This window comes from Rutidosis leptorrhynchoides, chromosome 1, assembly GCF_046630445.1.
Source record: "Rutidosis leptorrhynchoides isolate AG116_Rl617_1_P2 chromosome 1, CSIRO_AGI_Rlap_v1, whole genome shotgun sequence".
Lineage (NCBI taxonomy): Eukaryota > Viridiplantae > Streptophyta > Magnoliopsida > Asterales > Asteraceae > Rutidosis > Rutidosis leptorrhynchoides.
In genome coordinates, this window is record NC_092333.1 from 719,778,702 (window position 1) to 719,795,161 (window position 16,460).

General features: G+C 34.5%; 1 pseudogene; it reads left to right on the top strand.

Moving 5' to 3' along the window:
- Positions 1-3,318: 3,318 nt before the first annotated feature.
- Positions 3,319-7,877, top strand: LOC139854684 (pseudouridine kinase-like; annotated as a pseudogene).
- The last annotated feature ends 8,583 nt before the right edge of the window (positions 7,878-16,460 follow it).

The window sequence follows — 16,460 nt, forward strand, 5'->3', positions numbered from 1 at the left end:
TCCAACAATAAGTTAAAAATAAAATTGACATTCCAAATGCGATAGTGTTACTAATTATCGCTCCCTAAATTGCACGTTGCATAAAACTGAGACTGATATGCCTTAAAAGCTTCAGCATCTGTGGCCTTCTCCTTACCCTTCTTCGATTTTGGGGCTGATGTTTTTACTACTCTTTTAGAAGTTGATTCACCTGTTCGGTCATAAGAAGCTGTGCACGTATCCCTACCATGACCTGGTTCTTTGCAACGAGTGCAAGTTCTTACGATTTTTTCAGTATCTTCACCCTTCGACGGAATACGTTTTGTACTTTTAGGGCGTCCAGGGGCTCTTTTCTCCTTAATGGGAGGGTTTACAATTTGTAAAACGCCGGGCGACGGATACGACCATTCTGACCTATGGGGCAAAGGAAGGATGTGTTCAAAATACGTATTTATATAAGTTTGAGTTGTGAACCAGTGTGATACAAATTGAGTAACATCCTCCACGCCGAAAAGTCGTGCTGCTGCAATAACATGACCGCAAGGTATCCCCGATAACTGCCACTGCCCACATGAACATACTTTATCGCCGAGATTAACCATTCCATTTTTTCTGCCATCTCGCACTTCTATTAGATTGTTTGTCGATGGAATTGCTTGCCATCTTCTAGATTTTCTCGTCCTCTTGCCTAGTTTACGTTCAGCATATGGGGTAACCGTTGAAGTAAGACTAACCGACTGGTTGCGATGTTTGAAATACCAATCTTGTACTGAAGCGCGAAAAAACTCAAACAACATGCAAACAGGTAGTTTTCGAGCATGTTTGGATAGTGCGTTAACAGACTCTACACTGTTGCTAGTAAGGTATGAATACCTAACATGTTCAGCTCTACTTCTGGACCATTTGTGGAAACCAACTTGTTCTAAATAATTGTAAGACACTCTCAATCTTCTTCGAAATACACTAAGATGATCCTCAAAATCCGACCCACGGTAAGCTTTCACCATTTTCCAATAATGCCATTCAAAGTATTTGAATTTGTTAGATTTAGTCTTGATGCTTCCAAACAAATGACGTGCGCAAAAACAGTGAAAGGCTTCGGGAAACACAGTTGAAACACCATGTGCTATTGAAGCAGCACGATCAGAAATAAAAGTAAGCTCTGAAATACGATCACTCATACCACAACTCATTAAATGATCTCTTAGGTTGCCTAAGAACCATGACCAAACCTCGTTTGTCTCGCCGCCACCAATTCCGTAGGCCAATGGCAGAATTCCATTATTGCCATCCATCGCAACGGCAACTAAATTTGTCCCCGAGTACCCTGCCTTCAAATGCGCACCATCGATGATGATTACCGGGCGACAATGTTGAACAAATGATCGAACCTACATAGATTTTAGCAGGTCAAAAGTGTTCAATTATAATAAGGTCAATTATAAGTTAAAAATGAGAGAGATTATCGATACTTACAACTACGCCAAGGGAATAGTAACACATCAAAAATCTATCTTCTTTGTCGGTGACCAATTTACTTACGCTTCCCGGGTTGTGGATCCTAATGTTATATAGGTAAAGGGGAAGCATTCGGAACGAGTCCTCAGCACTGCCACGAAGCATCTGTAATGTATGACATTTGGCCCTCCATGCTTGGTTGTAAGATATGCTGACACCGAACCGTTGTCCTATATCCGCACGTATATCATTTGCTTTGTATTCCCGGTTTGCAGACTTGAAAGAATCCACAAGCATACTACCCAACACCTTTTTGGTAGCATGTTTATTGTTTCCCATAATTAGTGTGCGTGAGCATGTGTGTACGTCATGCAATTTCTTTACCATAAAGTTTTCAGTGTTCCGTATTTTGTAAGCACTAATTTTCCATTCACAATTTGGCAACACACAATTAGCGGTGTATCGAGATTTGTCCGTCTTTACAGGCTTAATTTGGAAGTTTTCTTCAAGACATTTTGTAAATAGAGTGTTTATGAACTCGGCCTTGTTCAAAAAAGTTTGACGAACTTTAATTAAATCTGATACCCTATACATGGTTGGTGTTTGTGTCGTAAATTCAGGCTCTTGCTCTTGCTGACTCAATAGAGGTGGCATATTCCAGAATAAATCTTGCTTTTCTTCTTCATATTGATCTTCTTCGTCTTCGTCTTCGTCTCCGTCTTTTTCTCCATCTGAATCACTAGATGCGACAACAGATATCTCAAACGGGTGGTCTCCTTCTTTAATTTTACATACGTTTTCAACACCATAGTTAAACATATCAAACTCTTCAGTGTTTGGAGGTGGCATTTCAGGCTCTCCCGCTTCTAAATTATGAAGGTTTGGTTCAGTGACTTGTGTTGAGTGTGTTTCTGGGTTTGGTTGTGGTTGGAGTGTTTCTGGGTTTCGTTGTGGTTGGTGTTTTTCGTAGTTTCGTTGTGGTACGTGTGTTTCTGGGTTTCGTTGTGGTAGATTCATTCGTACTTTCTCAACAATATAAATATCAATCGGAGCATTTACAATTGCATATTGTAAGAACTCTTGAAAGTCTTCATAATCATCCGTAATATCAAAAACATGGTTATTATAAATGTATCTCATTGAAACAGGTGAATTGGGTGGCATTTGTATTTTTTTAAGAACATTTTTTAATAATATTCTCTGATTCATTAGTTTTACAGGTGCAACAGGTAGTTTTAGCCGAATTCTAAAACAATCTTGGGGTAAATACTTGGGAATGTTGTTAATATACTCAAAAGAACCCCCACAACATATATGAACAACAAATTTATCTTCATTAACACAATTCATAAATATTTAGGTAGTGAAAAAAATGCTTGAAAATGTACCTTGTGTAGCCAATAATCACTGAAATTCTTTTGGAATGAGTTGTTAGAAAATGATAAATTACAAGTTCCCGGGACATTCTTTATATATGATCGAAATTCTATCCATGAAAATCTAGAAAATCTAATGAAATCTTATCCTGAAAATCCTTTCCTGATAAGATAAAGGCGCAAGGACGCAAGGAGGATTGCGTACTTGCGCCAGTGTGTACGCATGGTACCTTGCGCGGGCGTTTAAACATGTCATTTAACCGTGATGGAAATTAAAAGAATACGCAAGGACGCAAGAACGCAAGGTCGCAAGATACCTTGCGCCTTGCGAGGACATTTTGTCAATTTTTTTTTTTTTGGGCTCTGGTGCAAGGGGTAAAAAATATTTGGTCATTTTGGTGATAACCCAATTATTTATTGTTAATGGGCTAAATTTCTATCCAGGGGACCTGGGATGTACAAAACCGAATCGTAAACCCTAAATCCCTTTTTTAGTTTATACTGTATGTATTCTTCTAGAAAGCAAAAGCAAGAGTGTAGTCCTAAATCCAAAATCGTTTTCACCGATCGCAGATATACAGAGTGGTATGTATGTATTTACTATCTTCATTTTTAATTTTACATTGTACATAGACACCGTGGTTCTTCATCTAATTTGTTTAATGTACATCTCCATTTTTAATTTTACATTAGTAACAATTTGAGTTTATATATGTTTAGTTTCGTATGATTCTATATATCGGTTTGCTAAATGTTTTTGCATTTCATATATGTTTTATAAATAAGGTGATAAGTAATTTATCAAATGAAGTGCTGTGTATGTTTATATAATAAGTGGTATTAGTAAAATTAGAGTCTCTTCAGTTTAGATATAAAAGGTGTCAAGTAGCTTAAAAACCTTTGATTTATGAATGATCTGTTATTGCATATGTTTTATGATATGCTGATACTTAGTTAGACAATTTTTAGGCATACGATAAATGGCTGCTACATGACTTTTTCAACCTTAAAGTGATCTTTGTTTTTATTTTTTTCAGGCATAGAATTGGACTGTTCATCGATCCAACTTATGAACGGGATGGTATTTTTAACCTCAATGTATTTAATAATTTTATCAAACAAATGAATTTGCAGAGCACGGTGTGTGTCTTATGTTGTTGTTTTGATAATCGGTCCCTAAAGTGGATGTACGTTAATTAAATATATTTGTGTTATAATAGTTGATGTTTTGAAATTTTTTTTATACTTTATTATACATTTAGGAAAGTACACTTCAGAACCACCTTTTTGGTATCGATTTCAAGGAGATGATGTTGACCTGGGAAGGCATGTTTGTGATTTTTTTATATTTTGTGATGTTTTTTTCTTTTTAAACATTTACTTATCGTTTCTCCATATTCAGCTTTCGAACCAACAATGGTATTTAGATAAGATGTGTGAATATTGAACTGTGCACAATTGTCGTTAATTGGGAGGGTGCGGATAAACGTGAGCGAGTAGAGATAATTTGGTTTAACTTTTTTTTTTTTTTTAAATTATTGCTCTGTTATTTTAAATTATTGAATGATTATTTTATTTTAATTTTGGGCCAACGAGTTAAACCATTGGTATAAAATAACCATTGGTATAAAATATAAAAAGTTTACCCAAAAAGTAAAATAAATAACAAACCAATAATTAAAATAACAATAACAGCAATCATAATTAAAAAGAAAAAAAATTGTCTAATCGAATTACCTCTCCTCGCTCACGTTCATCTGTAATCTCTGAATCAAGCACAATTGTGTACGGTACAATATTCACACATCTTGTTATTTAAATAACATTGGTGGCACGAAACCTTGATAAGGATAAATGAGCAGTGAGGTAAATAATCATTGAGAAGAAAAATAAATGTTACAGAATAAACAAAAGTTCACAATCATGCCTTCCCGGGTAAGCATCCATCTCCTTAAAATCGATTTCAAAGAGGTTGTTCAAAAGTGCACTTTTGTCTAAATGTATAACATAGTATGAAAATTTGAAGTCAAAAACTATTTCAATGCAAGAATATTTAATTAACGCACCTCCACTTTGAGGACTCATTATCGAAACCACTACATAAGACACACCGTGCTCTGCAAGTTTCATTTGTTTTTCTGAAGGGATGTTATGAAGGGAATGTTTGTAAGTTCGAAAATAATCAAATTCGGGTGATTGGAGTGGAGATCCATGTATGCCTAAAAAACATCCGTGGTCATGAATATGCTGTTTTGAAGGGAATCAAATTCGAGTTATAAGTTTGTAAGTCCGAAAATAATCTTTAAGTTGTTTAAGTTTGTTTTATGAGTTCTTATGACATAGATTATCGCCAGGAAACACTTATATGCATATTGGATGTATATTTTTCACTCCATTTCAAACGGTATTGTTTTATTGATATAAAATTATAGGGTCACTGCATAAAAGGAACAATAAAAAGCTCGGGTGTATTGAATTTTAGATTGTTAACAGTTCTGTATAGAAGTTATACAAGCAACCAAAATGTACATGGCGATCCGTGGCCTAATCCTATTATGTGTAAATTTACTTAATGTCAATGAGTTATTTGTGATAATATATGGTCTATCTTTGCAGACTTTTCATTGACTAGTTCCTCTAATTAGGTGCGATATGCAGCAGGAGGTGTAGCTAGGAACATTGCTGAGTGTGTATCAAAGCTTGGAACAAAGCCTTTTATGATAAGTGCTTTAGGATTGGATATGTCAGGTGACGAATCTCGATACTATGCATCGATTGAGGCCGGCATACATGATCTTTTTTTATTGTTTTAAAATTTACAGACTTTTGACTAATTTGAAATTCTACAGGTAATTTGCTGTTGGAGTACTGGAAGTCAGCAGGTTTATCAATGAAAGGTACACTTTTGAGTACTAATTCTGATTTTTATAAGTTACATTTTTGTAATAAAGAAAAAGGTTTTGAATTTTGGCATCATTGTGTATGTTTATGTATGTAAGGCATCCGAATGGGGCATGAGATAGAGACTCCAGTTGTATGTGATATTTTTGACACGGACGGTGAATTAGCTGCTGCTGTTGCAAGTGTTGAGTCTGTTGTAAGTTACTTTTTCGTATGTCCAAGTTTTTGTATAGGTTAGTGTTTGTTTTACAAATGATATTCACAAATTACATGCTTAATCTGTTGTCTGTTCTAGGAAAGGTATTACACCCAAGTGGATTGTGCAACTTAAGTCTGATATTGCATCTGCTCCTATGGTTATGGTTGACGCTAACTTAAGTTCAGCGGCTCTTGAAGCTTCTTGTCAATGTATGTTCCTCCATCATCCGCCACCTGGCATTCTACCCTTTATTTTCCTCAACTTTTTTCTTTATTTTTTTATTTATTTTATGAGTGTCTGTATGATGTCGTTTACTTGCAGTAGCAGCAGAGGTTGGTATGCCAGTGTGGTTCGAGCCCGTTTCTGTAGCAAAGTCAAAAAGAGTCGTTTCAGTTTATGTGAATCTCCTCTTTTTGAAACTCATGTTCTTAAACTAATTAGTTCGAAAAATTATTAAAGTAATTAGAGCTTAGACGTGTCAAGATGGGCGACTACGCAGGTTGAGTAAAACAGGCCATTATTAAAAGGGCTCGAAAGGAGCTGCTCCTGGTGGTCGGGTCGGGTCAAGGTGCAACTTTTATGTGTTAATTTTAATTATATATCAAATATCAAAATCTGAATATGTACGTAGAACAACATACGAGGTTTTGTACATTAAAAGTAGACTTTTGGGGGCCTTCTAAACCCATTCAACCCAGTTGACCCGTTCCATTTCGGCTAGCTTTGGAGAATGATCTATAATAACACAAAGATACTTTACAGATAACCTTTACATCACTAAATGAAGACGAGCTAATTGCAATGGCCAATGCTCTATCTTTCAAACACACGTTCGCTCCAATTCAAAAGGATAGCAGTACAATAGCATCCCTATTTCAACAACTAAAACCCGCAATCTGGATTTTGCTTGAAAAAGGCATTAAAGTGGTTGTGCTAACTCTCGGGTCGAAAGGAGTGTTGTAATGTTCTAAAGGACGTCTCAACTTTCAACAGATTGGACCAAACAGAAACAATAAGTCTCACGAATCACGATATTGGCAAAAGGTTGCACGAAACCGTAAGTCAACTGTGCCCATCTGACCGATTCTTTAGTGCTTTAAGGCTCGAAGAGAGGTCGAGTAATAGCCCATATGTGGTGCATTTTCCAGCTGTATTATCTAATTCAATTAAAAGACTTACGGGTGCTGGTGATTGTTTAGTTGGTGGATCGATTGCTTCAATTTGTGCAGGTTTAGATGTAATGCAAAGTATTGCTGTTGGAATTGCAACTGCTAAAGCTACAATTGAGAAGAAGACAAATGTACCGACTGAATTTAGTTTGGAGCAAATTGCAGGTAGGTTTTAATGATGTAGTAAAATTTAACTGTTTTTTTTTTTGTGAGTCGATCGATTGATTTTCGTTTGAGTTATATCTAACATGTTTGGAGATGGGAAAAATGGGTTTGAAAAGTTGAGTGTCTACCCAAGTGTGTTATTATGCGTACAACCTTCTAAATCGTTTTATTAATATAATATTTAGATTTTAGATTAATAATGGAAAAAATCAAAAACTTAAACGAGATTGTGCCAGGTCAACTGGTCCAGTTTCCACCTGTAAAAAATTCACATAAATAACACATCAATATTTTGAACAAAATGGTGGTCGCAGGCTGCCACATTGGTGTGTGATGCATAATGCCTTGTAAATCGTTTTATGCTTAGAAAAACATAGTGTAGTGTAGACGGTACCTAGTTAATGAAACACTAAAATTTTGTATTTTTGTTATTATTCTACAGCCGATGCAAGATCGGTATACATGGCTGCTAAGGTTGTCTTTGTTCCATCGATGTTATAAATTGATTATTGTGTCCTTTGTGAACTAAGGTTGAATGAATGAATCATCTTTCATTTAAATCTTTGTTTCACGTTTTACATTCTGCATAAATGAACATATTACTTCGTTACATTCTGTAGTCTTTATGTTGCAAATGAATTTGAAAATGAAACCAGGCTCCATTTAAGTTGAGAAACATGTACAGTGCGGGTTGCTTAACGTTATTGCTGAGTACAGTGTAACGATAACAGAAACAATCTCGGGCCACACACTCACAACTACGGACGGTGTGTAGTCAGAGTATTTGTGCAATTTGTCGCATTTAAAAGGCGTGATGCTAAAACGTTTTCAAATGGGACATTTTTGCAAATTTCCCATAAATAACTCTGGTACGCTGAGCCTCTTTTGGGTTTAGCTACAATAAACAATGGACTATTTTTCAAAGCCCAAACACCACACGCATTCTTTTGTACAAAATCAATCTTAAACCCTAAATCGTTTTTTATTTTATTTTCTTCTGAAAAGCACAAGCAAGTATATCAAGAGGAAACCACAAAATATCTTATTGATGTAAATGTAAATATAAGTATTTAAGAACCCTACCTTAGTGGTCCAGTGGTTCACCTTTTTATACTTGTGCATTGGGATGTGGTAGGGAGTGATATTGCTTGTTTTAAACATGTTTTACCTCGCAATATCTTCCCTGCTTTACTCGTTGAAAGTGCAAGGCAAAATGACAGGTGCAATTTTAGATTGAGAAATTGGGAATTCTGAAAGTGCAGTGTAAAGGTGTAACGACCCTACTTTTTCCGTTATCTTTTACCGTTAATTATTTAACGACCGTTAATTGTTATTTGTGCCGCGTCATTTCCATGACCTATATTATTATTTTAGTAATAATATATTAATTATTATGTGTTAAATGAATATTTGTATTCATATTTTAAATCGTACGTTTCTACGTGTCGCGGATTTCTATCCGGCAAATCTTTTCGGTTTTCAAACCAGCGGTCGAGCTTTTGAGATTTTTAAGTTCAAATTATTTTAAATATGATATTTTAATGTCATATATTTATATATAGTGTTTATATATATTTTTCGTCGCGTATTTGTTATCTCTCCGAGTTTTCAATCGCGTAGTCGTGTTTTCGCGTTTCGGGTTTCGATCGAGCGTTCGGGCCACAAGTTATTTAACATTTAACAAGTTGGGCTAGTGGGTCCCACCCCCATGCGATGGATTCGGCCGAACCAAAAGGGGAGGGGGAAACCCCTTTCGTTTTCCATTTTTGCATTTCAATTTTCATTTCATCATTTACACTACAAACCTATTTTCCTCTCTAGCATTTTCCCTCTTCCTTTTTCTCTTTGTGGCCGCCGAATACCACCATCAACATCATCAACACCATCAATCAAAATAAAGCTTGGATCCTCTAATCGTTTACACAACCGCGTTCATCTCTTCGATCTCTACACGCTCATATCTTTCTTTTCTCGATTAGGGTATAAATCCTAACCCTAGATTTTTAATTTTTCATTTATTTTTCTGTTTATATGTGATATTATGATAGTATGATGCTTATATGTTATTGTATTGTTGATTGTATGCGTAGAAATGCTCGATTATATATGTTTTCGGTTTGATTGTTTTGGGACAGCGGTTTGTTTGTTATTTTCTGAGAACATAACTGATATAAAAGTGAAATTAAAGTGTTTAGATGAGTTCCTCTCATCAAGACATTAATTTTAGACTCCGGATTCATGTTATTTCGATTCCCGGAGCTCTAGATATGATTAAAATGGTGTTTAATTGAAATTAAAATGTAAGAACGAATTGGTACATGTATGGTCCCACTTTGTGACCACTTTTGGAGTCTTTAGGGTGTACTAGTGTGTTAGGATTGATGATTGGATGAACTTTCATGTTCGGGTCATCGAAATCCGAGCCACGGATCACCCGTTATGACTAAAACATGTTTTTGAACGGATTAAAGCTCCAAGTTGAATAATGGCTGTAGGTCACGACTTGGTGGCTGTTCTTGGGGTGTTCTTGAGCACACTAATGTGTCGGGTGGGTTGGTTAGGCGAAGATATATATAAGACTCACCGAAAACTGATTCCCGGGGCTCAAGTTATGACCCGATGAACTTTTAATTAAAACTTATGGTTATTAATTAAGACTTATGATATAAATAATGAATTTCATTATTAATAAATTACTTATGATATAAAAAGTAATTATTTAATTTAATACTTATGGTATATATATTTATTATATCATTTATTAATTAATTATGATTTAATTAAACATTTAATTAAACTTATGATTAATAATACTTTTATTATTAATGAAAAATACTTATGGTAAGTATTAAACTTATATTATGAGATTTTTATAATAAGACTTATAATAAGGATTAATTAATTATTTAATTATTATAAGGCTTAGTTATTATTTAATTATATTTTAATTATTAAATACTTATGATTTAATAATTTTAATTAGAAACTTATGATATGATTAATAATTCATTATTAATTAATAATACTTATGATATGATTAAAATTTATTATTAATTAATAATACTTATATTATGATTAATATTTAATTAATTAATTAAATACTTATGTTATTATAATTATAACATTTAAACTTATGTTAACTTTAATAATTCATTTTAATTTAATTACACTTATGTTATGACATAATTATACATATATGACGTAAAATAACATTATAACTTATATTATTAATATAACTTATACTTTAAAAATTTATGTTGACTATGTTTGACCAAGGTTGACTTTTGAGTTGACTTTCAGTTGACTTTGACTTTCAGTTGACTTTTGTTGACTTTCTAATTAAGGAAACTTTCCTAACTTATAAACTTTCCTAATATAGCAACTTTCTAAATATGGAAACTTTCTAAATTTGGAAACTTTCCAAAAATAGAAACTTTCCAAAAATAGAAACTTTCCTAAAATAGAAACTTTCCATAAAACAGAAACCTGCTAAAAATAGAAACTTTCTAAAAATAGAAAGTGTGTGTTCGTACGTTGTTCCTATCAAACCGATGCATGTTGAGTGTTGTTCTATGTCTACTTGCAACATGTACAATAGCTATCATACCAAGACTTGACCTAAGTTAGTTATTTATATCGACCTGCTTTATTTATAGGTCGGCGTTGTGATCATCCCTGATCACTTTACTTCGTTTGCTGTTCGCATTTTTGTGTGGTTACTTCTTTTGCTTTAAGGTGAGTTATAGTCCCGTTTTTACATACTTTTCAAAGTATATTTTTGGGATGTGATTACATGCATTTTAAGTTACGTTTAGACACAAGTGGCAATTAAATTAAATTATTCATTATGAGTTGAACAAAAATATTTCCTAGTCTGGTAACTATAATCACTGGTTTCTACTGGTGAACGTGAATCCTACGGATAGATCTATCGGGTTTGACAACCCCATTTCGAGCTAGTCGCGCTAGCAATTTATAATCGGAATGTTTAGTACTTCGTATTTAGTTGAAGATACACTTGTTCAGTGTATATTATTTATTGTGTTTGGCAAGGGTAAATAAAGGGTTAAGTGGTTACCATGTGGCTCATTGATAATGGAATAATGTTTTATGTTTTCTAACATTTTAAATCTTGTGGTCTAAAGCTTATACGTTTATTTAAACCTATAATTCACTCAACATTTTTGTTGACAGTTTACTCGCATGTTTTCACAGGTACTTGAGTTTGTTTGGTGCTTCCACTGTGTTAGAAGTGTCTGCATGCATTTGAGCAGATTTTGTTAAACATTTATGAAACATTAAACTTGCATTCTCTTTTTGAATATTTAAACTTGTGGGTTTTGTTGACAATGTTTTAATGTCAATTTTGGTTATTAATATGTTGGGTTGTTTAAACTACATATTTTGGTATGTTTCCTTTTGGAAAACTTTTGAAATAAAAGAATGCAACGTTGTTTATTAAATCCATTTAAGTCCGATCAAGCTGTGGGACCAAGTGACGGAGTCGTTAAGTGTTTTGATGGGGCCATCACAGTTGGTATCAGAGCTCTGGTTGTAGGGAACTAGGCGGTCATAATGTGGTCAACCCGTGGCCTTTAGGGTGCATTAGAGTCTAGTCTACAGCCCGACCCTTCTTGATATAGCATTATTATGCATTTCATTCGTATGAGGAATAATTATAAGTTATTACTTATGATATTTCTATGTTGTATGTTGTATGTGGTTTTACTGTTTACAGATGTCGGCTTCAAGCAACACTTCCGTTCCTGCTCCCGTTTCACCGTCCACTGCCGCTCATCGTGCACGACAGCCTCGCCTAAGAGATCCTGTTAACTACTACATGGCTACCATCACTCACATGACCAGGGCTTATACGAATGAGACTCGCATTGATGCTCTTAGCAACTGTATGCGCGTTTTGCCGCATAATGAGTTGATGGATGAGATTAGAGCTGATATGGATACGTTCGTTAGCTTCAAGAATGGGATTGAGTTTGAGACCCGGAAGTGTAACTGTGAGGTGGACGCTAAGTTCGAGGCTCTTGAGAGCGTGGTTCGTGGTTTGAAGACGGAGTTGGAGGAGGTGAAAGCAAAGTTGAGGAAGTATGAGACTCCTGACGAGCCTCATACCGGCCCAGCTTATCACACCCGCTCCAAGCAGATGTGATGTGATGATATCATGATTGATTATTTATTTCATAAGACTTAATGTCCTTTTATACATTCATTTTGGGGTGATGTACGGCGTTTTGCCGAGGATTTTATTAAGGATTTTGTTATGGGATATTTTTCATTTATGTATGGATGGTTATTTCTTTATGACATCAGTTATCATTATCATATTTTATTTCTGATGTTGTGACTCTTGGCATGTTATATTATGCGTAATATAGTTCATGTATGTTAGGTGCTATGTATGTTGCATGATTTCTATCATAAAGTATGTATGCATGTGGTGGCTATTTCTATAATTATCATAACTGTCATGTTATTACTCATAGTGTTTATTGACTATTATTTTAATGGTTAATCTTTTCGTGTTCGATCTATCCCTTTATAACACTGGTATTATTCTTAGTACTAACGGTTGTGTTATTCTGTTTTGAAGATCATGCCTCCCCGTGAGTCCAACGAAGCTCGCATGCAACGTCTTATTTCTGAAGGGATAGCAGCTGCTATGGCAGCTAATGCTAATGCTAATGTGAATAACAACAATCAGGTGGGATGCTCCCACAAGACTTTTATGGCAAGTCTTTCGCAAGAATTCAGTGGCACCGAAGGACCCATTGAACTTACTCGTTGGTTTGAGAAGATTGAGTATGTTTTTCGGGTTAGTAGAGTCCGGCATGAGGACAAGGTTAGTTTCGCCAGCTGCACTCTTAAAGACAGTGCTTTAACTTGGTGGAATAATTTGGTTAGTAGTTTGGGGAATGATGTTGCGTATGGTTTGACTTGGAATAATTTTAAAGAGAGAATGATTGCCCGTTATCGTCCTCGGGGTGAACTTAAGAAGTTAGAGGCAGAGCTTAAGAACTTGAAAATGAAGGGCACCGAATTAGATGCCTATGAGCAAAGGTTCTTTGAGTTGACATTGTTGTGTCCCAATACTTATGCTGATGAGAATCTTAAGATTGAAGCTTATATTGATGGGTTATCTGAGAAAATTGAGCATGGGGTTGAGTCTAGTGAGCCCCAGACTATTGAAGCTGCTATGTCTATGGCGCATAAGCTTAATGATAAGATTTTGAGGAGAAGTAAGGCAGCTGTGACTGATGCCAGTGAGGAAGTTGTTAAGAAAGCTGATAATGGGAAAAAGGAAGTGGGATAACAACCGCAACCAGAACCAAAATCAGCAGAAGAAACAGGATACCTCTAGTTCTAATAACGGGAATCAGCGTGTTTGTCCTCGATGTTATAAGGCTCATGATGGTTATTGCACGGTTACTTGTAAGAGGTGTTCCAATGTGACGATCGCTCCAAATCCATATGGACGAACACGTCATTCATCGATTTCATTGCTAGGTATTTGACCTCTATATGATACGTTTTGTAAACATTGCATTCTTTTGAAAAGGCACACCATAAATGAATATTTAAATCAAAGGTTTTCGACATCTGATGATTTCTACATATAGACAATCACCATAAATAATAGTTTACAATAGTACTTCCGTTGACAATGCAGTCAAAATAAGATACATGGTGATGATTTGGTGAATGCAACGTTTCCTTGAAAAATATGCCATGTAAGACTCCATGCACATAGCTTGTCTAACATATAAGCAAACAGTGGAAGACTTCTAGGGAACCTGAGAATAAACATGCTAACAAGTGTCAACACAAAGGTTGGTGAGTTCATAGTTTTAATGTTTTGCATAATCTGTACATAAAGGTGGATCACAAGATTTCAGTTGTTTCATCCAGAAACGTTTATCAAAATATTCTACAAGATTGGGCACCCTGGTAACTAAATTTAACGTATATATAATTTATACCCTTTGTATAATCATCTTAATAATACACACAAACCAACGTGTACGCTTCTCAAATAGCATACGTTAGTTAAAAGGCTAGTGCTCTAGCTCGGACGGGGATATCAAGCCCTATGGATCCATATACTACTACTCGCGCCCACCAGTTCTTATAACCGGCAGTTACTAGTTACCAAAGCTAAGGGATTTTCGGTTCAAACTCAGTATAGAATTTAGTATGTACTTGTGTCCATTATTTAAAATAAAGTGCATGTATTCTCAGCCCAAAAATATATATTGCAAAAGCATTTAAAAAGGGAGCAAATGAAACTCATCTTAGCAGCATATAAAGTCGTTCACCAAAATGTGATCGAAACTCGGATTACCAAATAATCGTAGATCTCAACCTAGAGAACATATGTTGGTCAATAAATGTCTATCAAGCTAGGTCAGGTCATAGTGTATCACAATCCTAATGCTCGAGATCGACATACAAAAGTTATCCAAAGTCGTTTCAAAAAGTCAATTTTGACAACAGTTCAACAAAACGAGATGTGCCTTATATAAGGATTCATTTACTCGGCTGGTAATATTCAAAAATCCAATTTATCAATCTTACAAACAAGTTGTTTAAATATTAATTGCAGATTCAAAAGCAATTCCAATTAACGTCAATCATAATTCAATTGACCATATCTTTTAATTCGTTCATCGAAATTACGCGATTTCTAAATGAAAAGTTATTGATTTTTCGCCAGCTTTTCAAAAACATGCATATCATATACCTTTTATCAGTAATATATGTATTTAATTCGTGATTTATCATAAACTGTTTAACGAAGAAATTTGGCATACAAGCATGCATAAATATATATACTCGAGCACTAGACATGGATACACAATTAATATATAAAAGATAAGATATGAATGCTCACGTATCAATATTGTGATTCAATATTGTAGGAAAGTACGTAAACGCAACAGAGATGATAAACACTAGGTTTGACCTGCGAATATTACCCATAACCTCCATAGTTATAACCCATAATTTCCTTAGCTCTATCCCGCTCGAAACCCATTTTGAAAGTGACACGCTCATGACCTCGTCATAGTATTTTATGTATTAATACTACTAATAATAATAGGATTAATAATAATATTAATCTTAATAATAATAATAATAATAATAATAATAATAATAATAATAATAATAATAATAATAATAATAATAATAATAATAATAATAACAATAACAATAACAATAACAATAACAATAACAATAACAATAACAATAACAATAACAATAACAATAACAATAACAATAATAATAATAATAATAATAATAATAATAATAATAATAATAATAATAATAATAATAATATAAATAACATAAATGATACGGAGTAAAAATGAGTGAGGAAAAGAAACTGAACCAAATCGAGTTTTTATAGTATGTGGCCTGCTACAGTACCCCATGCGATCGCATGAGTTTTCAGTGTTTTTGTCATGCGATCGCATGGCCGCCTTTTCCGTTTTTGTTTGCTAGTTCGTCGACATCAAATAGTGTACTGTAGCAAATAGTGTTTACTGTAGCAAATAGTGTTTACTGTAGCAAATCACTGTAGCAAAGTCGTTTTCACTGTAGCACTGTAGTAAAGTACGGTTTCACTGTAGCAAATAGTGTTTTACTGTAGCAAAGTCATTTTTACTGTAGCAAATAATATTTTACTGTAGGAAAGTCGTTTTTACTTGTACATATATATATATATATATATATATATATATATATATATATATATATATATATATATACATACATATAATTGTTCATGAATCGTCGAGAGTAGTCAAAGGTAATTGTATATATGAAACAGTTCTAAAATTTTGAGACTCAATCTAACAGACTTTGCTTATCGTGTCGAAAACATTGAATCATTTAAAGATAAAGTTTAAATTTGGTCAGAAATTTTCGGGTCATCACATCCAAGCAGGGACACATTGCTAAAGATTGTACGGTGCTTATGTCAGGTTCTGCTACTCCTGCTGCAAGTGGTGGTAATAATACTAGTAATAATGGTGGTAATGGTAATGGGAAGCCGAGAAATGGTGGTAATCAGAGAGTTTGTTATGAATATGGTAAGCCGAGGCATTTTCGTGATGCCTGCCTTAACAAGAAGACTACTGAGAATGCACGTGGAAGGGCATTCAACATTAATACCAGGGATGCGGAGGAAGATCCAAA